The sequence below is a fragment of the Lissotriton vulgaris genome, chromosome 10, assembly GCF_964263255.1.
Source record: "Lissotriton vulgaris chromosome 10, aLisVul1.2, whole genome shotgun sequence".
In the NCBI taxonomy this organism is placed as follows: Eukaryota; Metazoa; Chordata; class Amphibia; order Caudata; family Salamandridae; genus Lissotriton; species Lissotriton vulgaris.
In genome coordinates this window covers 698,164,769-698,189,984 of record NC_141698.1, presented here as the reverse complement: position 1 = coordinate 698,189,984, position 25,216 = coordinate 698,164,769, and positions in this window count along the sequence as shown.

Below are 25,216 nucleotides of genomic sequence, written 5' to 3'. Positions count from 1 at the left end.
AAGTTATTCACACGGCTTGAATTACAGCACTCAGCTTTCTAATGTCAGTGTCATGCAATTCCCATTGGATTCTTCTCAAGGTAGCAGCATTTCTTTTTTCCTTTTTCCTGGCTCCTGTATCTGGAGGGCTGGCATGCCAAAGGGATTTTGTTTCCTACGCTATACTTTTTATGCTAGCTTTGTTGAACTGCATTTCGATTAATGGATTATACTGTTAGACACATTCATTAACACAATCGTATACATTCGTGTAGTGAGCATACACATGCAAGCATTGTTTTAATGTAATTTATATATAAACTGTTCAGCACAGATTTAGCATGTGACCATGTAAAAAATATGAATGGCCCAAAATATTGACGCTTGAGTAAGTAACACCTTAACGACATTGCATGCAGGACAAAAATGTAACAAATGTATAGTTTGAAATTAAATGGCAGTTTTACCAGAAGCAATCTGATAAAATGATGAGTCATATGTTTGAAAACCAACAACGTTCTTAATCAGAGATTATTTGAACTTCATTCTGTCCATTTAAAGAATAGAGTGCGTGCAGAATATTTCAAAATAATATAGTATCAAAGGAGAGAAAACATATGTTGCAAGAGATTATGCATCATGGAGTATGAACATGTTTATTTATTTTACCTAACAGTTACCAACAAACCAATACTCTCCAAGTCATTACGTAGTTGCTCCCAAAAAGATGTACAGTGTAAAAAGTCCAATCATTGTTAAGAATTTATATCGTAATAAATATTATGTCCATAGTGCTAGATTAAGGGACTGGTTTACTCAAGCTGGGAAAATAGGTTTATGATCACATATTACTACATAAAGACACAATCTTCCCATCCATTTATACATCACCTCCTATTCCGTAACCGTTAAAATCCATCCACTCGGCACTTTCAACAATATTTATAACCCACTTTCAAGTAGGAGATAACTTTCAGAATTTTTCCTGATATATTCACTAGACGTATAATATCCCTAAAGAGATGGCAACCCTTGGGAAGTAGCAGGATCTTCAGTCAGCATATACTAGTTTTGGAGTATAGTACACACAGAAACAAGAAAAAGTAGGAGTTCTCTTGTGAAATAATTTCCTGCACCCTAACACTTAAACAGATATTAACCCATTCCAGGCGGGGCTAATTCCCCTGCGGTGCAGGGGGGGGAGGGACAGCGCGTGGCCCAGCTCATCATGCTGCACAATGGAGCTGTACTAATGATGAGCTGAGCCTGTCATGACTTCGCTAACTCCAATAGAACCCCTGCACAGGCGGGGAATTAGCTGCGCGTGGGAGTGCCGCAGCCGGTATGATGAGCTCAGCTCGTCATGAGCACAGCTCCACTGTGCCTCATGATGAGCTGAGCTCGTCATAAGCATAGACGGGGTTAACACTCTCACACCCATGCACCCATACATTGTAAGTAGACCAGCCATTCCATCTCTTACAAGATCAATGCCCAAATACTTATTTGCTGAACAATCTTCATTCACATTGGGAATATGCAGTCTAAATAATTGTTAATTCCCTTCAATTATATGTGCTCCAGGAACCTCAAGGTGGTGTGGCTCAAAGTCACTGCAACACATCAGAGCCCTCTCACCCTAGAGCTTGCCTTGTCTTTAAGAACAAAGCAATCACAAGTCCTTATATCATTGAGGTGGTCCCAAAAATACCATAACATCCTTAAGAGAATCCATTTAAAGTCCAAAGTCCAGCTTTACACATAGATCTAATCAACAGTTTAATGTCCTTAAAAGCACATTCTGACATACCATATCATAACAGTTAAGGTGTTCTTCGCTCCTTCCAAAATTAAATGCAAAATGATAATTTCTACAAGGAAACTGTTTTATTCTTCCATAATCCCAAACCGCTGCATTACATATTGCTGCTACTATGGCCTTTTCTTGAAACACATCTAACTCCTGGGAGGTGGGTCATTCTCGGTTTATTCCTAGATACCAGCTTGCCTTGGGTTTTGACTATCTACATATCTCTAAACCCCTTTCTCTCCCCTTCTCAGTAAACTGTATTGCATTGCACTGTCTAGGATTGTTCTGTACTTTTATGATTAGGTATCATAAAGTATTCCTGGTGTATACCTTTACTTTACTCAATACAAAATTGCAACACAAAAAAAGAAACATCTAACTCCACCTTTACCATTCACCACCACATTTCTCAATACATTCTCCTATATAATACTCCTCAATATCATCAGCTTCTTCCTCTGCATAGAAATCTTCCTGGATGCCATCAAAGCAAGTTAGATCTTGCCCCTGTTAAAAAAAGAAAGCATAAACCCAGACAAGCTTGCCAACCTCCGCTTCATCACCCACCTACCCTTCAGATGAAAACTCTTTGTGAAAGCAGTCTCCAACAAACTACAGGTGAACATCAACAAGAACACTCCTCTGGACCAACAATCCACTTTCAGACCTTACTACAGCACCTTCACTGCTACTCATGTTGTAGTCAATCCCACCTCTTTTCCTACTCGACCTCTCAGGAGCATTCAAGACTTTTCACCATCAGGCTCTGTATCACCCCTTTGAAACATTCATCGAAGTTTCTAACACTATACTGAAATTGTTTACTTCTTACATTCTTATCCATCAATGGTAATACAGATAAAAAACAAAGGGCCAGATGTATTAAGGTTTTTTTGCGTTTGCAAACGGTCCGATTCAGAGATTCGTTCCGTTTGCAAATGCAAAAAGGCCTTTTGCAATGTTTATAACTTTATGCATTCACAATATAGGTAATCACAATTTTCTGAGATTACCTAAATTGTGAATGTATTTAAGGAATCACAATTTGCCATTCCCTAAATGCAATGCATATAGCATTTGCTAAATGCAACTTTGCATTTTGGAATCGCAAATAACTATTAACTTCAAGTTGATGGTAATTTGCAAATCCTTTGAAAAATGCACAAAAGTGCTTTTTTCAAAGTGCCATGTGGCGCACACACATGCCATTAGGGCATGTGTGTGCACCATATGTGCACACTTACATTTTTCGGGAGTGCATCAGGGGAGCCTTAGGCCCCCTAGCAAGGCCGATTACCAATTTGGTAATCGCAAATTGCGATTGCATTCCCATTCATTCCTATGGGCCTATTTTGCGATTCCTACATACATTGCATTTTGCGATTCCAAAATAACCAATCAGTAAATCTCTATTTTAGAATCCCGAAAGCATTGCTTGAAACATCTGGACCAAAGATCCCAGAAACATGCCATGCCCTATGGAGTGCCCCAGTCGTCCATACTCTCTGTGATCATCTTCAATTTTACTTGGAAACTCTTGGATCCTTACTCATCGATAATAACATCAAAACCAATCGATACACTGACCACCCTCCTCTCTACTTTAAAATCTTATCCTGAGACTCAAACCTACCTTAAGCTGAATGAGCACTGGATGTTCATTGTGAGGCTGGAAATGGTTTAGAGGTGAGTATGTGAATGCTCACAAAGTCAAGACCTTTGCATGTTCAGGATCTCAGAATGTAGACCTTGATTTGATCCTCCTCTTTCCCACCCCTTAGGTTTAGAGTTTGCCAACATTCCCAGATAAAATTTTTGTTCTTGTTGTGAAATTCCGGAATGTTTAGCCTCTCATTCCACCTCTGCACAGCTGACATACAGCTCTTCTCAATAGTCACCTCACCACAAGACATTTTCAAACTGGTCAACACCTACCATTTTACCATCCTAGATGCCTAAGGATCATGTCAAAGGAACCTGCTAAAAACAACGCTCTTCCGAATCTTTTACCTGAAATGCATCAAACCAGCTTAGGCATGGCTAAGAATAGGACTATAAGTGAAATATTGTGGACAGTCTAAAACCCTTCATTTTCAGGCCTACATTAACACTCTGGCTAAAAGTGTGAACTACCAAATATCAGACTCTTTGCAGGTTAAAGGGTTGGTAAAGCTCACTACTCACCTGTGAGGGTCTCAAGGCGCAAGGGGAGGGGGGGCAGCTTCGGATCAGTCGCAGCTCGGATTAGTCAAAGAGCCAGGTCTTGAGGTCCTTCCTGAAGGTTAGCAGGGTTGGGGAGCGTCTGATGTGCACGGGAAGCACGTTCCAGGTTTTGGCTGCGATGTAGGAGAAGGTTCTCCCACCTGTTCTTGTTATGCTGATGCGGGGGACCTCTGCCAGCCCGAGGTCGGTGGAGCAGAGGTTCCTTTTGGAAGGAAATTCTCTTTTTGTGCCCTTCATTCCACCAGAATGGTTCACAATAATTGCACAAGCCTAGTTCTCTCTAGAACTGACTTTTGCACTTCCCTACTGACTTGAATCCTGAAAGTTCACCTGACTCAATGAAAAGCAGCCTTCAATTTTGCTGCTTACCCAGTGTCTGGTACCCAAATTCACAACTGCTATACTGTTTTTCAAAATATGTAATGTGTGAAATTACATTGTGGAAATAATTTATTGAAATGTTTTAGTTTCAATGGTGCGTAGAGTTGTAACTGATGAACTGATGAAGTTGCACCTGGAACAAGTTAACTAGGTAATTTAGAAGTGCAGATAATGCTATGAATGCATATGCTACATTTTTGTGTAGTATGCCATAATTATGAAATGGATGCAGTTTTCTTGTGTTTTGTTCAACTTCCTCTACTCATGGCCTCACTCCCCCATCAGCGTCCCGCTGCAAATCCATCTCTCCCCTTCTTTCCATGAAGCAACGAGCGAATGACACCAATATATTAGCATTGTGCAACATATTGTTAGAAAGCATGTATTGTGAACAAGGCTTCCATGATGTACCCAAAGTATCATTTTCAAGGACTTCCACTAGAAGTTCTGCTGAAGAAGTGTTAGTTCAATGACACAATGCTCAAGAAAAGTTTAACTTGTATCATAGATCTCAGGAGTCCAGTTGCTGAGGAAGCAAGTGGATTTTTTCTTTTACATAAAGACATGGGTCAATGCTAAATAATTGTGTAGTTTTTCATTATACATTGTTGTTCCTTATGCTAGATGCGACCCTAACCAAGATCATATCATGCTGAATTTGCAGATTCTTTTATAGTTTCTATAATTTGTCTATAAAACCTCTGGGTATTTTGTGTTTCATGCGAATACTTAACCATTTTCTTCTTGGGTAACCTGTTATGCGGTCAGTGCTCTTTAGGTGTCCGACTCTTAGAATTTGTGCTTAGAATATGCTTAACTAGGATTTTATAACGTTGCATTTATTCTGTATTGTACATTGGATCTTCATAGCTATTCATGCATTTCTCCTTTGTATCAACTTTGATTCTCCAGTAATAAGTACCCTTTTTGATCTACTTTTGATCTAGAACAAAGTCCTTTATGAATCTCAAATTTTTATTTCTTTCAATTCTGCTAAATTGTGTTCTTCCTGATGAGGTGTGTAGCCTCTAACTGCTGTATCATCTGAAGATTCCGGAGCCACATTTGTTTGGTAAATATTGGGGTGATCAAATGTTGGGGTTCTGATGATTATTGGGGTTTGGCTCCGACACAACATATCACTCCAAATCTGTGCACACTAAATTGGCTTCCCTTATACATAAGGGGTCCATTCCAAAAAGCGTGCATTGTTCATAAGGCTGTAAATAAGATTTACCACAGGTATCTAGCAAACATATTGATCTCTGATGCATAACTACAGACGTTCTCCCCATGGAAACTCAAAGCCTCATGAAAGCAAGAACTCTCAAACTAGGAACACTCGGTTTAAATGTATGCAATCCACTTACCTACACACCACATACCATGCACCCCATAGCCTTAATATCATAGTGGGAACTGACAAGCAATGCCCTAAGTGTGCCCTAAGGTTTGCAGAGTCTATGCTTATGTTGTGTGGCTGCCCAATAATTATGACTTTTTTGCAGGCAGTGAACATGGACCTGGAGAGGGAGGTCGGAAGAATCGTCCTGCACACTCTTGAAACCTGCCTATTGGGTCTATACACACCACTGAAGAAGGGGAGGTGGGCTTTCTTTATCTGACCTTGGTGCTTGCTAAACAGGCAATAATATTGCACAGGAGATTCCCAAAGGGTCCCACAAGAGCAGATGGAAGGAAGAAGTCAGGAAATGTGTGACAGAGGAGGCTGCCTTCTGACTGGGGCAGTGCCAATACTCTATTGCGGCACTAAAAGGACGATGTAATAAACCTGTTTACTGAAGTCCTCAATTGAGCAACACATATATGAAGGCCAGATACGAGGCAGATGAATGGAAAAACGAGTGCACTGCTGATATTAATCTCCAGAAATCCATAGAGGATGAGTATAGATGTCTCCCGGAGGGTCTTGGTATACATATGCTGTAACACTCCTGACTTTAGATTTATGGTTTGAGGGTAGGCTGAGCGAGGCCTCTGTTTTCTGTTTTAAGTGTGCACATGTTGGCTTCCTTGTGTGGAAATTTCTTCCTTATGTTTATAGCATACATAGGCTTGCCAATTTCTTCCCTACACAGGATCTATGCTACAACAATGTATGGACTGTGTAACCTAGACAAAGGTTGAAATATGACCTAGACAATTGCAGTTACACAAGAGCACATTGATCGGTACCTTGTCAATAAAAATAATGCATAGTGAATGGACTGGTAACGTTTATATAATCAATCAAACAGTTTTTAAAAGAAGATGAGTTCCCCAAATAAAATCTTTATGTGAAAAAGGAGCAGACCCACAGTTTATTTTACTGTCATAGGGTGGACATCTCTTTAGACACTTAAAAAAAGAGTGACAAATCTTACTATTTCAACACCATTTTCCATGGAAAATATACCATCTTGATGAATTGATTGCAACCGAATGGTCTTGTTCTATCACTCCAAATATGTGTATTTTTTACTCGTTTGCTTACATGTAAAATGCTCTGGAGCCCTGGTGGCCCGGAACCATGCTACGCATTAAAAAAATACAAATATGATAATAAAATACTAATTTAAGAGCGAGTACTTCTATCAGAATGTATGTAAAATCGCGCCAGTTCTTTTTAGCATTGGAATTCTGTCTATGTTTCCAGTACTAACTGTTTATGAAAAATGTGAATAGTTATACAGTTTTCTGCAAGGATTTCTCGTTATATTTTTAATTTTAAGTTAATATATTAAAGAACATAAATGCTAGCTTTTAATGTAAATTTTCTGAATGTGTTTACAAGCATTGTTGTTTAGACAAGATATTGATTTAAAAATATCAAGAGGCAGAAATATCAGAAAATAAATACTGTGTTACAATAATATTTTGATGCACAAATATCATTGACAAGAATATTGTTTTTTGAGGTAAGTAATATTGTTTTCAATCATAGCAATGTTTTAAAAAACTGTGGTTAAAACATTGTTTTTAAATTATTTGAATGTATTTTAGTTGATATGGTAATTCTATGTGTTACTACTGTTTATTTTAGTTTTTTTTTAATATAATTAGTAATTTTTGAGTGATATCCAATTTTGTATTCAATTTATTTATAGTAGTTTATAGTGTTGTAGTGGGTTGTTGGGTTTATAGTGAAATAGTGTGGGAAGTTAATTATTTAATAATAACAATGAATTACGTAATACATTTTGTTTAATTATATGATTGATATTTATTATTTGAATCATGTAAAATTTATTTATTTTCATTATAAGTTATTTACAGGCTATTTGGTTTGTAAGTCTATAGGGTAGGAAGTTAATTAGGTAATAATTAATTAACAATCAATTATTAATTGGTAATTATTCAATTGATAATAATTGTGTAATTTATGGAATATTCATTTATTGTACTTCTGTTGTAGCCTGCTAGGTTTACAAGGGTTTAGGGTGGGAAGGTAATTAAATTAAAATGAATTCATAGTTTAATAATAATGTTAATTAACTATTTAATTAATGTTTAATTATGTGAAATATGGTATACCGATTTATTTTACTGATATATTAGTTCCTGGATGCAAGGTTTGAAGGGGTATAGGGTGGGAAGGTAAATAGTTAATAATTTAGTCATTATAATTCATTTTTGTAAATTAAATATTTAATTGAATTTCAGATACTAAATTATGGACTACTTATTTATGTTTATTATTTTCTAGCTGAGAGCTGTCAGATTAGTATGGGTTTGGGCTGGTAAGTTAATTAAGTAATAATTAATTAAAAATGAATTGATAATTATTAATTACGCCAGGTTGTAAAATAGCAAAAGCGTTTTACCAATCCAGGTACAGTATTACAGCTTTGGATCGGTAAAATATCACACAAGCCAAACTGGATGGCCAACCAGCTCGGTGTGGATGGCACTGTACTAATCCTATGAAAGACTTTGCTGTAGAAATGGCAAAAGACTTTGGGCCTGATTATGAGGTTGGTAGTCTCCCAGCTGGCCGCCACACCAGCCAAACCTGTAGTCCGACCACCAGATTACGTGTAAAATCTTTGCGGGTGGTCCTGCGGTGGATGTCCCATGGCGGTGTGTTTCCAAGGCTCATGGGGGAGCCTTACAAAGGCTAAGAAAGGCACTGCCATTGGAGCACTGCAGCCCATTCCTACATGGACAGAAAAGCACAATGTTGTTCATTTATTTCAATGCAGGAACAGAGGTGCATAAATTGAGGGGAGCACACCATGTGGCCCCCTGCATGCACCCCCATACTCAGAAGCATCAGGGGGTCTGTATTGGCCTACTGACTTGCCTCACTAGAAAATGTCCATGGTGGTGCTCACTGATGTGGAAAGGGTCGCAGTGAGGCAACTCTTAATATGCTCAGAGGTTCAGCAGCGGCACTGCCAGCATGTTGCTGCCTCAGACCACTGCGCCACTGCCACTGCCGCAGGATCAAGAATACCAGCAGTAAAAGCAGGCCAATGGAGAGCCAACCATCGCCACCATGGTTGAGTAGACTTGGAATGGAGCCCTTTGTCTCTTTCTAGCTCGTGTTGGATGGCACTGTGCTAATCCTATGCTTAAAAACATTCCAGGGAAAACAGACATTTGAGGTGAGCAGATTGTTGCTGGTGTTGTAGGGTGCTCTATACAGGAGCTGCTCTCCATACATATATATAGGGGCGAGAGGACATTTCGGCTAGACTAAAACAACATGAAGAAACCATCAAAACCCGTAAAGCCTTTAAATTCACCAGAGATTGTGACGATTATGCCACAGGAAGGGTTTTTACATTTTCACGTAAATACGATAATGTAAAAAGAAAAGCCATGACTAGCCAAGTTGCCCCCCAGGGAGCAATCGATGGGGCGAGTTCTACCACTGCATGAGAGGATTATGTTGCAGTCTCCCTCACCAGCGGTGAATCTGATGATCGAATGGGCCCCTCAACAAGCAATTTGAGTAGAACAGCGAGCAAGCATAAATTAGGAGAAGAGCTTAATTTTTTAACAATGGACAGGCTGCCACCCTTCACCCGAGAAATCATCAAAATCCAGTGAGCATAACAGCAGCAAGCGCCGGAGAGAGAGGGGGCGCAGACAACGGCTCAAATCAGTCAAAAAGAGGAAAAGGGAGGCGGAGATGGAATTAACAGACTCACATGAAAACACTATCATCAACCTGACTGAAACTACTTTAACCAAAGCAGAGAACCAACTATTAATGTTAGGTTTGTCATAATGTCCGGAATTCACATTCTGCTATGAACAGTCACGCGTTGACATTTATAAATTTATTAGAAAAATCAAACTAAAAAAGTTTTTCCAACTGAACAAAACTCCTAATGCCACTCATGCTGAGGAAATCACTGAGGACAGCTTGCAAGCACGCGACCTTGCTGGGTTACAAACTCTTCTTTCACTAGCCAAAGAGAGTCTGGACTATAATGGTTTAGAAGCGATATCAGGGGGTTCAGATGAAATCAATATGGGGATGGCGGCTGCCAGCCCATTTCGTCCCCCCTCCTCATTCTATCCTACGATGCCTAAGGACTCTGTAGATGTGTTTAGTGATATTGTCATAGAAGACCTAAAGAAACTTAATGTATCGATTCAATCCCAATGTCGTAAACAATCTTATCAAATGAGAAGTTATTGGTCATTGATTACAAAATTACGTGAGCAAATAGATTTTGTTGTGATGAATGCTGACAAAGGGGGAAACATTGTATTATGGCCTAAAAGTGATTATCTTTTAGAGGCACAAAGCCATCTCTCGGATTCCAACTGTTACTGCAAGGTAGGCCGTGAGTTTTTAAATCAGGTCAAATCCACGTTACGAGTCAGATGTCACTTTGGAAAAGAAAGGGCCTTTTATCTAAAAATGAATTTCGTTTTCTTAAAAATGATTTCCCCATGACGGCTGTCATGTATTTCATTCCAAAAATACATAAAGGCATTTCCCCTATACCTGGCAGACCCATAATATCAGCTAGAAATAACCTTTTAGAGGCCATGTCAAAATGTGTAGATTATTTTCTCCAGCCACATATGATGTCTTTACCGTCATTTATCAAAGACATGGGAGACTTTTTAAATCAAATCAAAGCTATTGAATGGAGAACAAATTATCTTTTAATCACACTTGACCTAGCATCTCTTTATACTAGCATTATCCATACACACGGTCTAGAAGCTGTTAAATATTTTCTTAACTCATTTGCAATCAATTACTATGACCACAATGAAATGCTTCTTCAAATGATTGATCTTTGCTTGCAGAATAATGTATTCCTTTTTGACAAAATGTTGTACTGTCAACTGAGGGGAGTCGCAATGGGGTCGTGTTTTTCTCCCACCTATGCCTGCCTATTGGTGGGTTGGTGGCACACAAATCAGTTTGGGATCAGAATATAAAATACTATGGCAGGTACATAGATGATATTTTTATCATTTGGGGAGGCACTGAAAATGATGCATTGTCTTTTATACCCAAGATTAACAACAACGCCATGGATTTGCAATTTACTTCCACTATCAGCTACCAGAAGGTAGAATTCTTAGATGTGGAAGTATTTGTTGTGGGTGACAATATAGAAAGTAAATTACACCGTAAGTCCACTGCTGGCAATTCCATACTGCATGCCAGCAGGGCTCACCCACCACATCTAATTCGCAGTATTCCGTATGACGAATTTCTTCGTTTGCGGCGTATATGCAGCCATGAAATTGATCTTGAGATCTGGCAAAAAGAAGCCTTACATCGCTTCTTAGCTAGGGGTTATAAAATAGGCGATTTAGAGACAGCACTAAAGAAAGCTAATGCCCACTCATGTGGCTCGTGCCTCACTAACAAACGACAGTGTACCTCCAGTAGCATCTGTGAAGTTCCAACAGATTAAGTACAATCCATCAGACTGATTACCACAATTAGCAGACAGAATAAAATTGTTCGTAAAATTATTTACAAGCACTGGCCAATTGTTCTAACTGATGTAACTCTCAAATTCATGTTACCTACTGTTCCTGCTATTACTTTTAGGAGAGCATGCTTTAATAAGATCCAGTCCAGAACTGACTTGTAAATCCACATGGCTAACTAGAAGTTGTTTTTTCAAATGTTCATCTTGCCGTGCCTGCAAATTTGGGAGAAATGTATCTGAATACTGCACAGCATTTAACAACACCGCAATATCAATTAAAAACCATTTTACGTGTCATACAGACTTTGCTGTGTATGTTCTTGAGTGCACTTGCCATCTTAAATACATCAGCAGCCCCAAGTTACCTGTTTTCAATCGCATACTGCACCATCTTCGTGCAATTATCAATTCAGATCCAAACTACCCTGTTACTTGTCACTTTAAATCTGTCCACGCCAATAAAGTCAGTGATCTTGAGTACTATGTAATAGGAGCGGTTCCCCCATGTACCCGTGGGGGGAATCGGGAGAAAAAACTGCGTCAATTAGAATCCTTTTTCATCCTATCATTAGATACCAGAATACCTAATGGTTTAAATACCAGTAAAGATCTTCACAATTTTCTGTAAATATATACATCAGTTGTAGGCAATATAACAGTTTACGGGCTTTGTTGTAAAGATTGCAATGGTTTACATATGATTCTAATGTAAATTTGATCGCTACAAGATGTCCCAGTATTCACACATTTTAAATTTGACGTATTGTTCCTGTTATTGCAAATTTGCGCATATATCTGACTTCATATGTGGTGAGGCTTATGTCAGTATTAATATATTAGCACAATATTGTTTACATCAAATTGCCGTCATTTGCACTAACCTCAGCTTTCATAGGTGTTTTTAAAAGTTTTTTATTGTGGTGGTTTTACATATGCTTTTTGAACAGTTTTACACTTGTCTTTTAGAAGCAGTTGTTTCAATTATTTATTTGTTTATGGGCTAGTCCCTTTTTAAATATTTTAAATATATATATGCTTTTTAAATATATTATATGAAGGTTTAGGTCTGATACAAGCTATTATTCAGCATAACAGTTTACTGGAATCACAGAACTTATCCACTAGGATAGTTTTACATTATTTAGGCACTTGCCTATATTTCGAGGCAGATTTGTGACTTCAGAACTCTAATGCTGCCGCTTACAAATAGTAACAGTCCTATGATTGTCAGATATTAAATTAGGCGGGCCTTTAAATCATTTTGAAATTATTTTGCTTATTTAAAAAAAACATATTTAAATGAATATGCATAAACAAGCTGCTAAATATTGAATTTAACTTAATGCTCCTTTGTTTTGCACACGTACATCTTCTATATCCATTGCACTGTTGAACAAACTCATTCACCATTGGTTATACATGGTTCAAAAATGGTGGTCCGGTCCCAGCGCGTCAGGTGATCAAGATCGCGGAGGCGATCAAAAACCGTCTGAGGCAGACACTTATCTGTTTAAAATCTGGAAGAATAAAATTCCCGATGGATTTTTTAAACCACCCTTCGTACCTTCTTGTGGTCTTTCCTGTTGCCTGTGACCTCCCTCCGTGGATTTGGAGGGTCAGGACTTTTTTTTTATATATATATATATATATATATATATATATATATATATATATATATATATATATATATATATATATATGCACATATAAAAACAACATACATTTGCACTTTATTATATAAGAACTTATTGTTTATACTGTATTAGTTATTTGGGTATTATACCAATAATAGACATCTTTAGTCCTATTGGGTTAGAAAAAAAAGTGATGACATTTATATATTTTGCTTTAATTACCTCTGTTTAAAAGTAAAGTGACTTTTTGGGCAACAATCGGGTATTTTACCGTAATTTTGTATCCCAAACTTTGGTCTTTACATGTTTTTTTAAATATGCATTTTAAAGACCTGCCAGTATTTCTTCTATGTTCACTATGATATAACACTACCCTCCCATGTGACGAATTTCATCCAATCACTGGCAGTATAAAACGGTGTTTTTTCTAATTGAACATTGTCATGTGAACAAGGCTCTTGCGAGCCGAAACGTCATGAGGCTTCTACTGCACCTGAAATAAAAATTGGAGCACTTCAACTGGTCCGTGTCCGTTGGCTTTTTTTCCTGGCTGGAGTTGGTCCAGAGCGCGAGAAAGGTGACGGTGTGTTGGATATATATATATATATATATATATATATATATATATATATATATATATATATATATATATATATGTCGTGAGTGATGTCACTGACCATGTCATGAGTGATGTAATATGTGACGTCATCAGCAGTGCATTGCAGGTGCGCAAGTTATAGTGAGTCCAACTAACTATAACGTGGGAATTTCAATGGTTTTATGTCAGTAAAATTTCCAGCTAACTATAACTGGTGTGAAACCAATGGTTTTTTCAGTGAATTTAATAGGTTTTTTTAAATGCTAATTCCTAACTATAACTGGTGTGAAACCTATGGTTTTTTCAGTGAATTTCATAGGTTTTTTAAATGCTAATTCCTAACTATATGAGGCGTGAAACCTATGTTTTTTTCAGTGAATTTCAAAGTTTTTTTAATGCTAATTCCTAACTATATAAGACCTGAAAGCCCACCAGGAATCTCCAGTATGCGCCAGGGGACTGCATTGCAGAGAGTTGTAATGAAGCCACGTCCCTTTTTACACCTCTCTGCAACGCAGCCCCCGTGCATGTTTGAAGAGGGGGAACTAATTCCCCTTGCATACTAGGGGCCCCTGGGGGCCAACTAGCCTACCTGGAACCTCCAGTATGCGCCAGGGGTTGCATTGCAGAGGTGTAATGAGGCTATGCCCCTTGGTACACCTTTCTGCAACGCAGCCGCCTGCCACGTTTGCAGAGGGGGGACTAATTCCCCTTGCATACTGGGGGTCCCTGGGGGCCAACTAGCCCACCAGGAGCCTCCAGTATGCGCCAGGGGGCTGCATTGCAGAGAGGTGTAATGAGGCCACACCCTTTTTTACACCTCTCTGCAACGCAGCCCCCATGCATGTTTGAAGAGGGGGAACTAATTCCCCTTGCATACTAGGGGACCATCAAGGACATGAAATAGCACCTGTCAAAAGTTTTTTTTCATGCACACCCGTACATATTTTGCACATATTTTTTAATCATCGGACTTGAACCCAGAACAAAAGAGAGAAAGGTGGGAAAGGGAGATAGAAGTAGCAAGAGAATGATAGGAAAACATGTGAAATGGAGAAAGCAGGGATCAAAATTTAAGGGGCAGATTTATCATTATTTTACACAGTGCAGCAAGCCACCTTGATGTGCTGCATGAAAGGGCAGGACTGCACCATATTTATATAGTGCATTCCTGTCCTTTTCTTTCTCTTGTGCACAATGTGCTGCCTAGCACCATGCAGGCACCCTTGCGCCGTGGTGCAAGGGGCTTGCGTTGCACAAAAACAATCCTCTGTGGCATTTTCCTCTTTCTATGTGTGCTTCAGAATGAGGCACACACAGAAAGAGGAAAAGAAAATTAGGAGAAATAAAGATCTCTCTCCTCGTTACGCCTCACTTGGGGAGCCATATCATTTTGATGCATTCCCAGGACTACCAGTAATAGTAAATCTGGGAATGCGTCAATATCCATGGGGGAATGTGTGGGAACACCCATGCTCCACCCATAAAATGCCTCCCTGGGCAGAGTAACGCAACCAGCGCATTGATTTGCACTGCTTTGCATTACTCCAGATTTAGCAAGCCACGAAGTGACACGCAAGGTGACCTTACGTGGCTTGATAAATCTGACTTAGTATTTGCGTCACCCTTGCAAGGGTAAAACAACTCAATGATAAATCTACCCTTAAACCTGCAAAAGTGACACAAAAGAGTTGTGTTGGTTGGTGGAAGAAAGAGGCATGATATGGAAACAAGACAAGGCAGCCTTGACATACTGTAACCTGGCATTTGGCAGTGCCAGGAACGCTCTCCGAACAAAATACTTGTGCCAATGCTCCTGTTGTTTTATAAACTAGGCAATGCTCTTAGTTGAAAGCTAAGGAAAACAGGGGAACCCTACTCACTATGGAACCAGGGTAATAGTTATATAAGGAAAAACAACGGTTCCTGTGGATTTTTTACTTTTTTAAATATTTTTATTTTTCCGAGTACACGCATTCTAATATATTATACATTTAACCAATTACATTTACATTTTTGATTCACACTATCCAATTTGATGACTTTTCACAAGCTTTAACCTCTTTTTGAAACTACAAAACATTTTCATACCCTACATAGACCTTAAAGTTCATGTTACATTTCACATAAACTACCCTATAATGCCATAGTCTCCTTCCATTTCGCTATTGACTCCCAGATTTTTAAGCCTAACCGTCTTCCCCTTTTTCCCTTCCGTGCATAGATTGCCTTCTTAAGGTTATACGTAGCTAATAAATTCGCCAGCCAAGTTTGCATAACCGGGGGATTCTTATCCAACCATGCTCTTGCTATTGTCAGCCTAAGCACTGCCGTAGCCATTCCTTTTTTGCAGTATCTCCCTCTGGGCCTCTCCCTAACAATATCAACATAGGTGTCAAACGTGCTTGTAACCTTAATGTCCTACCAAGAAAATCCTCTAAATCTTTCATCAAAGTGTGTAGCTGAGGGCAGAGAGCGAAAATATGAACAATATCTGCCTCCGCTGAATTGCATCGAGGGCAAGTGGTACCGGTGGATCCCCCCCACTTAGCTATTCTGGCTGGGGTGTGGTACAATGAGAACAGGGTTTTATAATGCTGAGACTGTAGGGAGCCTGAGCACAAGGTGGTACGACCCAAGTCCAGAGATTCCTGGAAGCATCCAGGCTCTCCATCCAATTTTTCAACCCACTTGTTACTAAATTTGTTAATATCATCCATCTTCCCTAATGCAAGGCTTGCATAGAAGGATCTAATCGTGCAGTCCCCTCCTAATTTTATCTTCTCCAGTATTTCATTTCAGCCAAACCCAGCTATACCACCCTGCTTATTACTAAGGAAGCTCCTTACCTGTAAAAATTAAAAAAAATCCCTTCTATCAATGCCACACTTAGAGGTAAGGCCTGAAAACTGAGCTATCCCCTCTTCATCCATTAAATCCCCAATCTGTATTATCCCTTTTTGTGCCCATCCAGCCATTGTTAAATCAGCAAACACTGCCGCATGGAAGGATTTGTTCTTATACAGCCGGACATATCTGTTATATCTTCCTAATCCTGCCTTTTTTAAAAGGGCATTCCAAATTTTTACTGCTGCCACGACAGTCTTAAATCTTGTTCTTTTATAGTACCCAAACTCCACTCTATTTAAAAAACAGTTTTCTGCCTCCGCCCCCACCACTACTGAATATACTTCCGTGGACATGGTCGTAACTCTTTGCTCAAGTCCCCCTCCCCCAATTATTTCCTGCATGTACTGTAATTCTGCAGCCATTTGATAGAGCCTAAAGTCCGGAACCCCCCAAACCCCTCTCTCTCTAGGGAGAGACATAAATCTGTAAGCCCGCCAAGTCTTCCCATGGGCCCAGATAAACCTATTCAGTATGCCCTATTATATTGAACCATTTAGCTTAAAAAACTGAGGGGATGGATCTAAAAAAATTAAGGAATTTGGGCAGGATCAACATTTTAATCACATTAGTACAGCCCATGAGAGAAAGATGGAGATTGTTCATCCTCTCCACGTCTCCCTTTACCCTAGAAATTAATGGAGTAAAATTACTCTCGACCACCACGTCCAAGTCAGCAGATAAGTGACACCCTTAGGTATACTGCAGAGCTAACCACCCTACTGTCATCACAGATAGCGTGTGCGTTCTTTATGATCTGGGTTTTAGATCTATTCAAACTATACCCAGATATCTGCCCAAACACCTGGGCCTCTGCTTCCACCTCCTTTATAGCTAGGGAAGGGTTCGAGGTCAATATGGCTACGTCATCTGCGTAAGCCACAGTCTTCACAATAAAGTTATTTGCCCTCATCGGTGGAATCTCAGGGTTACTTTCAAATCGCCGCAATAGCGGCTCCAGATACAGCGCAAAGAGGAGAGGCGAGGAGGGGCACCCCTGCCTGGTCCCCCTAGCGATTTTTACTGCGGCTGACAACCCTCCATTAACTCTGATCCTAGAAGCTGGAGCTTTATAAAGGGACTGTATAGCTTTTAAAAACGCCTCCCCTATCCCACACCACCTCATAACATGCCATAGGTAGTCCCAGGAGACACTGTCGAACGCTTTCTCAGTGTCTAGGAAGAGTGCTGCGATGGGGTCCCCTAGAACACCTGCCGAGTCGAACATAGTGACAACCGTCCTAACATGCTGTGTTGTCTCTTTACCAGGTATGAACCCATGCTGTGCGGGGCTTACCAACTGCTCAATAATCCCTGCCAATCTTTTTGCCAGCATTTTAGAATATATTTTAACATCTGAGTTCATCAGTGTGATTGGTCTATAAGAACCAGGTACCTCTGGTGGCTTCCCCTTTTTTAAAATTACAATAATGTCAGCCCCCCCCCACGAGTCCGGACTGGATTCTCCTGATTGCGCCTGCAGCATTATGTTAAACATATCTACCAAAAGTACATCGTTAAATACTTGATAAAATTCGACCGGGATTTGGTCCAGCCCTGCTGCCTTTCCTACTGGTAGACTGCCGAGGGCTGCAGTAAATTCTTCCAGCTGCAAGGGTCCCTCCAGAATCTCCCTATCTTCTTCGGACATGGTCGGCGGAGAGATATTCCTGAGGTAAGTTTCTGTATCTCCCAAACTCCCTGGATCCTCAGGGGTGTATAGATCTGTATAAAAACTCCTAAAGACTTCCCTTATTGAGTTAGGATCTATAACCAAATTACCCTGTACATTCTTAATTTCTTTTATTTCGGCTGCAGCTGTTCTCTGCCTAGTTCTTATGGCCACAACCTGCCCTACTCTCTCGCTGAAGTCATACGTCCTTTCCTTCTTTGTTAGATAGTTATCCGCTGCTTTCCTGGCAAGATCTTCAATGGCTTCGGCTTCCAGTGCTATAATTCTAAAGAGATGTTCTTCTAGGGGTACATTTTGTGATAACACAAAGATCAGACTTTCTTCCTCTCTTAATAATCTTTGTCGTACTTCCTCTCTCTTATACCTTTCCCTTTTTTGTCTTGCAAACACAAAACTCATTGTCTCTCCCCTTGCCCCGGCCTTGAAGGTGTCCCATACCAGCCCCGGAGCTGCTGTCCCTCTGTTAATGTCCCAGAAATATTGAATCCATGTTGTCATATGTTCCCTATATGTAGGATCCTTTAACAGAGCTCTCTCAAAGGACCACTGCTTAGATGTTCTTTGAGCCTGACCAATTTTAAGTGTGAGGATCAGCGGGCTATGGTCGGATATAATCCGAGGGTGCTTCTCTATCTGATACCCGGAGAGCAAGGGATTAGAAATTAAAAACTAATCCAGCCTTACCATGACCTTATGTGGGTTATGTGGGGCGGAGAAAAAAGTGCTCCCATCCAAATATGGATGTAGCTTTACCCATGGGTTCACCAAAGCATTATGAGACGCCATGGCGGCTAGTGCCCTATACACTTTCTTCTTCCTTCCCCGATATATCCCACCTGTCTGTGCAAATGAGCTCTCTGAATCGTGTATGTTAAAATCCCCACAACAAACGATAGGCTCGGGCCACTGAGCTAACTCTGTATCGAGGAATTAAAAGACATCTGGATCATCATCTGTAGAACCATAGATTGTAGCAAGTGTTAATTTCTGGCCCCTAATATTTATTTCCAAGATCACCCACCTACCCCATTGATCTTCCTTCTTCTTCCCTATAACCACATCCCTACATTTACCCAAAACTGCTACCCCTCTAGTTCTGGTCCCCTGTTTAGTGCTTGCTAATAGAGTGAACCCTAATTGCTCCAGGAGATACGCCTTGCTCCCTTCTATGTAGGTCTCCTGAAGACAAAACAGATCTAGGCGCAAGGTTTTAAGATATGCCGCCACTCTCATCCTCTTATTTATCTCATTGAGGCCTCATACATTAATTGAAGCTATCCTACACGCCATAAAAGTAACATTGGAGACCTTGTAGGATGGAGCCAAACAGACGAGTAAACTTTAAAGTCATCAAACCATCTTGTAGATATACCATGTGTTTTAAACCATGTAACAATGTGCTGAAAATAAACAAAAAAATTAAGCATTTGTGCTGCTTTTACCCCCTCCCCTCCCTAAGACCATCTAACCCCCCCCCTCTGCTGTGCCCTCCCCCCGGCTACTGGAAAATAGGTCAGGAATGAACTATGTGTGGCTGCTTTCAAGGCTGTGACCATCGCGCCCCCAGCCCAACCTACCCTTCTACCATACTACTAAAAAACCCATACCCCCCGTGTTCCCCCTTCTGCTGCGCAGGAGACTCGAAGCAATCCGGAGCAAGTTAACCCCCCTTTTGGCTCTTGAGCTCTTCTAGGTATTGTTGGGCTTTAACTTCTGACAAGAACATTCTTACTCCCCCCTTAGTGACCACCTTTAACCTAGCCGGAAAGAGTAGATACGCTTCTGACCCCAAGGCCTGGAATGGAGCGATCATCTGTCTAAGTCTCCACCTTCTCTCTACTGTGACATGACAGTAGTCCGGTCTAGCAAAAAAGGTGATGCCCTCATATGATCACTTACTGTCTGGTCTAGCCTTCTGGATGATTTCTTCTCTCAGAAGAAAATTCCCCACATTCACCAGGATAGCCCTGGGAAAAGATCCCTGACCACCCGTGCCTGTTCCTTGACGTTTATTCTGCGTAAAGGGAAACCTAGGTGCTCTTTGTATCTCCTTCTCCCACTGCCACTCAGATTCTGGGAAAGCCCCCTTCAGTAAGTTCACCCCAAAACGCATGATATCTTGCCCTTCCTGCCATTCTGCCACACCCAAGCGTCTAATGTTATTACGCCTCTGGCGATTTTCGAAATCTTCAAATTTCCATTGAAGATCCTGAGAGAGTTTTTCCTGTGCTGTCCTGAATGTTTGCCAACTGCTGAATTCATCCTCCAGCTTGCCTGTCCGCTCCTCCACCTCCGTTAATCTGTTGCCATTTCGTCATAAAGTTTATTTACTTTCCTCATTGTATTCTGAATTTTTTTCGAGGCCTGCCTTGCTCTGCGACTTTCTGACCTGGCTTCTGCCTGCATTCGCCTGAGCATAATAAATATAAGTTCAAAAGGAGCCTGCTGTGCTACGGCCCCCAAAGGTGCTTCTAAGGTGTTATCGTCTTCTTGGTATGTCTGCGAGGTAGCTGAGTAGTCCAATACCAGCCTTCTCTCCGTGCCTCCCGGTGTCTCAGCAATCTGCTTTCTTTTTTTGGACGATTTTTTCCTCTGAGTGGCGTCTTTGCCTGACATGCCAGACCCTGTGTCTGAATTTTCAGCTGAGCTTTCTTCAGTTACGCTCTCTGAACCAGAGTTCTCAGTGAGGAGTAGAAACCTACCCCCTCAGCTGAAGGGCCTTCAGCTCTTACCAGTACCTCAGGTCTCATACTGACCCCTAGATCCTTCTGGTTGGTCAGACTAGCACAACTGCCCCAAGTGTTTTTAGAAAGCGGGGTTTGAAGCTCCGCCTCGAGCAGCATAATAGCGCCCAACATGTCTGCCTTCCCGATCTTGCCCATCAGCCCCACAGCGCTTACCATGTCCTCCACAGGTTCCACCATTCCCCTGGCGCTGCAGACAGTTGTTTCTGCTATGAGGGTTTGTTCTGCAGTGAAGGTTTCGGCGGAAGCGGCGGCATTGCAAGCTGCTGTGGATCGTTGCCTAGCAACCAGAGATTCGGATTCCTCGGCGCTACCAGCGTTTCCAGCGTCCTCGAGGACGCTCCTCTGTCCCTCCATTCCTGAACTGATATCGGTGTTTATGGCAGTCGAACCCGGGATCTTTGCCGAAAATGCCTCCGTTAAGGTGGATTGCCGGAGAGGATTCTCCTTGCTTTTTAGTCTTTCGCTGGCTTTCCCCGCTTTACTCATGGTCATAGCTCGGCTATCTGCTAGACCTTCTTGCACTGTCCCGGCGGACACACCTGCTTTCCCCCGTGAGTCTATTTTCTTTTTTAATGGTGGGGCCATTGTTTTGCGGACAGCGCCCAGGGATCGTGCTATCGGTCCAGCCGTGTCGATGCTGTCTCCAGATGGTGGTACTACTGGCCCGGTACCCTTCGCCGGTGCCTTCGCGTTCTCCTGCCCCTTCTCCTGCTTTCCATTTCGTGCGGGCATTTAGTCGGGTGCTGCTTCTTCTTCCTGGACCCGTAGGCGCTCATCAGGCTTCAAACATTCCCTTTTAACCTGCCATAGTCCTGGAAAAGCCTTACTGTGCAGTTATCAATATACTTTAGGATTACAGTATCTCCTAATTCGTTGTATATCCCCTTCTACAGAGCCATCAGGGGGAACGGGTCTGGAACATAATCCTTAACTACTGCATCCTTGGGTCTAGGTGGGAGCTAGGGTGAGTGCGACTGCTCACCACAACCCACCAGCGGCCATCTTGCCTCACAACGGTTCCTGTGGATTGATAAGATACCTTTGTTATAAAGGAGGCAAAATTGTAATAATTTAGAGGATACCTCAATGACAAGGGCTAAAAAAACACTAACAGGTTACAGTGCATTGTCACTGGCTAACATTTACCAAAGGGATTTCCCCTGCTACGGCTAAAGCGAATTACGCCCTGAGCCCATCTGGCCGAATTCCAATCATTTTACTGGCAGTTTTTCCTCATATTGAGGTAAGATCCTTAATTTAAAACATCACATCCGATTGAGTATTGCTGTATTTTGAGTGAGTTTTCTAACCGGGACGACAATCCAGCAAGGAGCTTACCGGCCAGCACGCCATCACGCCGACAGCAGCTCCAGCGCCAGCTCCTGGGTGGGGAACGCTGTAGTCTCGCCGCCACAGCTCCAACCACGCGGCTGGAGACTACAGCTCCCAGCGAGCTTTGCGGGCACTTCCTGCCTCCCGCACTCTTCGCGCCCGGAGGCGCTACAAAGAGCAGACGCTCCCTCGGTGGAGCGGGGGGACAATCCAGCAAGGAGCTTACCGGCCAGCACGCCATCACGCCGACAGCAGCTCCAGCGCCAGCTCCTGGGTGGGGAACGCTGTAGTCTCGCCGCCACAGCTCCAACCACGCGGCTGGAGACTACAGCTCCCAGCGAGCTTTGCGGGCACTTCCTGCCTCCCGCACTCTTCGCGCCCGGAGGCGCTACAAAGAGCAGACGCTCCCTCCGCGTCGCGGGACGCGCGCGGGACGCGCTCGGGCGACGCCGGGCGGAACCCGGGCAGAGCGCGGGCCGTCTACGGCCGTCTAAGGACGAACAGGGATGGGACGGGCCACATCCCTTACATCATGGGTAAGCGTAAACTTGTGACATCTGTGGTAGGCGAAGTAAAAGCTAAGGTTCCTAAGTATACTACCAGCATAATTACGTACCTGACTACGAAAGTGGATGAACTATCTACCCAGATTGCAGAGTCAGAGCGTGAGCTGGGTCTTGAAACTATCCCAGTGGGCGCTGACACACTGAACACCTCCACCATTAACTGTATCCCGCTAGAATCTAGGGTCATTATTGAGTCCTGCAGACCCATTCTGCCCCAATCCCCTACTGTTCTTCCAATCCCGGTACTGCCTGAAACAGTGATACCTCCTAAACCGGTGGCTTCGGGTGATCTAGGAAGCACAGCAAGCAGTCAGCCTGGGGCTCAACGTGCAATGTACATTACTGAGGAGGGTATCTCATCTTTACTAGAAAAACTTTTCTCGGACAGGCTTGAATCCGCCCTAATCCAGATTGCCACTAACATTACTGAAACTTTGAAGGATTGTGTCAAGGACCTTTTGGCGAAATCTGAACGCATTAATGACTTTTTAAATACCCGGGCCCTTTCTTCTTCTATACAAATGTCGTCATGTCCAACAGTTGTACAGGTTTCTGCTCCCAAGGTTGGCGGTCCGTCAACTAATATAGCCATCACGGCTACAAATGAGGCCATTGATAACCCTGTGCAAAACAAAGGGAAAGTTGACAAGGGTATATCTACACCTATGTTGGAGGCTGTACCTAGTTTAACCCCAATAGTAAAGTCTAGAGGTGCACAGGGGGGTCGGGTGGGAATGGTACCCCCAGTAAATTTACCTCCTGATGCAACACCATTTGTAGCAATACTGGTAAATGTGCCTAAACTTGCTGACGGGGAGGTAGAACATCACGAAGCCCTTCTTAAGCATATCAAAAAATGGTGCAATGCGAACTGCACGGGTGAAAGTAACATCGCAGATAACATTTTGACAGGAAGAAGGGTCAACTGGGTGGGCAGAACTAAGAAATGTGTAGCAGGAGACTGTGTAATAGTTAATTTCAAATCTAGAAATGTCTCCAGCCGTCTCTTTTGGGATGGTTCCCCACTGGACCCAGTAGGCAAGGGTGTTCGTGCGATGCCCCTGGGTTTTTTCTATCCCCCAGTATACAGGTCAGGTGGTGGCGAGAATACTAGGTCACATCATATTAATAATGTATGGGCCGAAGACAGACTAATTTCGCCTTTACAAGTTAACCAATGGGTGAAAAAGCAATCCAGGGTTGGTGGTACAGCTAATATTGTAAGGAACACGCCTACCGATGATTTTTACCTGTCGAATAGATTTTCGGCTCTAGCAAATCAGACAGATATCGACTGACTAGAGCATAAGCACAAAAGCATGAATGCCCTTTGTAACGATAATGCTTTTATTGACCTATCATGTAACACAGCAACCACAGCCATAAAAGACCCTTTAGATCTGGGCAGGGGGAATGTCAGGCTACTTTCCTGGAACATTGCGGGTTTACGCGCTAAGCAGGAAGACCCGATTTGGCTACAAAAGTTAAAAGAACATGATATAGTGGCCTTACAGGAAACTTGGGCAAGAGATAATGCTTTCTGGTTGGATGGCTATACATCGTTCTTTGTCAAAGCGCAGAGTTCCACGGCGGGAAGGGATAGAGGGGGCCTGTTGTTTCTAGTTTCAGTCAACGTAGCAGGCAGTGTTAAGGAAATCCCCAACTCCTCATACTATTTTCAGTTGGTGGAAATACACCAAGCAGATAATAATAAGATAGTACTAATAAACTGCTATAATTCTATGCAGGGGGGTCCCCCAAATTTTGTTATAGAAGGTTTATCTTCTTTTTTAACTAATTATATGTCAAAACAAACCACTTTTGTCCAACTCATACTGATGGGAGATTTTAATGTTCATTTGTGTGGGCTACATTGTCAGATTGAGGATGATACTGGCCCTGATTATACGACTTTGCCACATTTCGAGCACAGCCCAAAGGGTGTAGCAATGGAAGATTTGTTATCATCTAATGATTTATTTGAACCAGGGTTTTCAGACTTAAATGATCGTGTGGTCACATATAACGCGAGGGGAAGTGAATCGATTATTGATTATATTTTTATGTCCCCGGGTCTTCTCCGCTATGTATTGTTTTATAATGCCATAGTAAGTGGGTTCAGTGATCATAACCCGGTGTCGCTAGTCATGGACGCTTCCATTGGTCTAAGCAAAGGGGCCTTGAGGGCCACCTCCGTGAAGGATGTAAAGAGTAAAGACCAGGGAAGGCGTCTTAAATGGTGTAAAGTTTGTCCTGAGGACTTTCTAGGCCTAATTGAGCAAAAAATGGCAGTGGAACTTGTGACATGTAGGGATCTAGATATGGGGGGGAAAGAGGTAGTTACCGCTTTTGAGGCTATTTGTGCTAGAGTGGAAGAAGAGCTCACAGCTAGACCAAAGAGGGGCCCTGACCCAGCTTTTGGTTGGTTT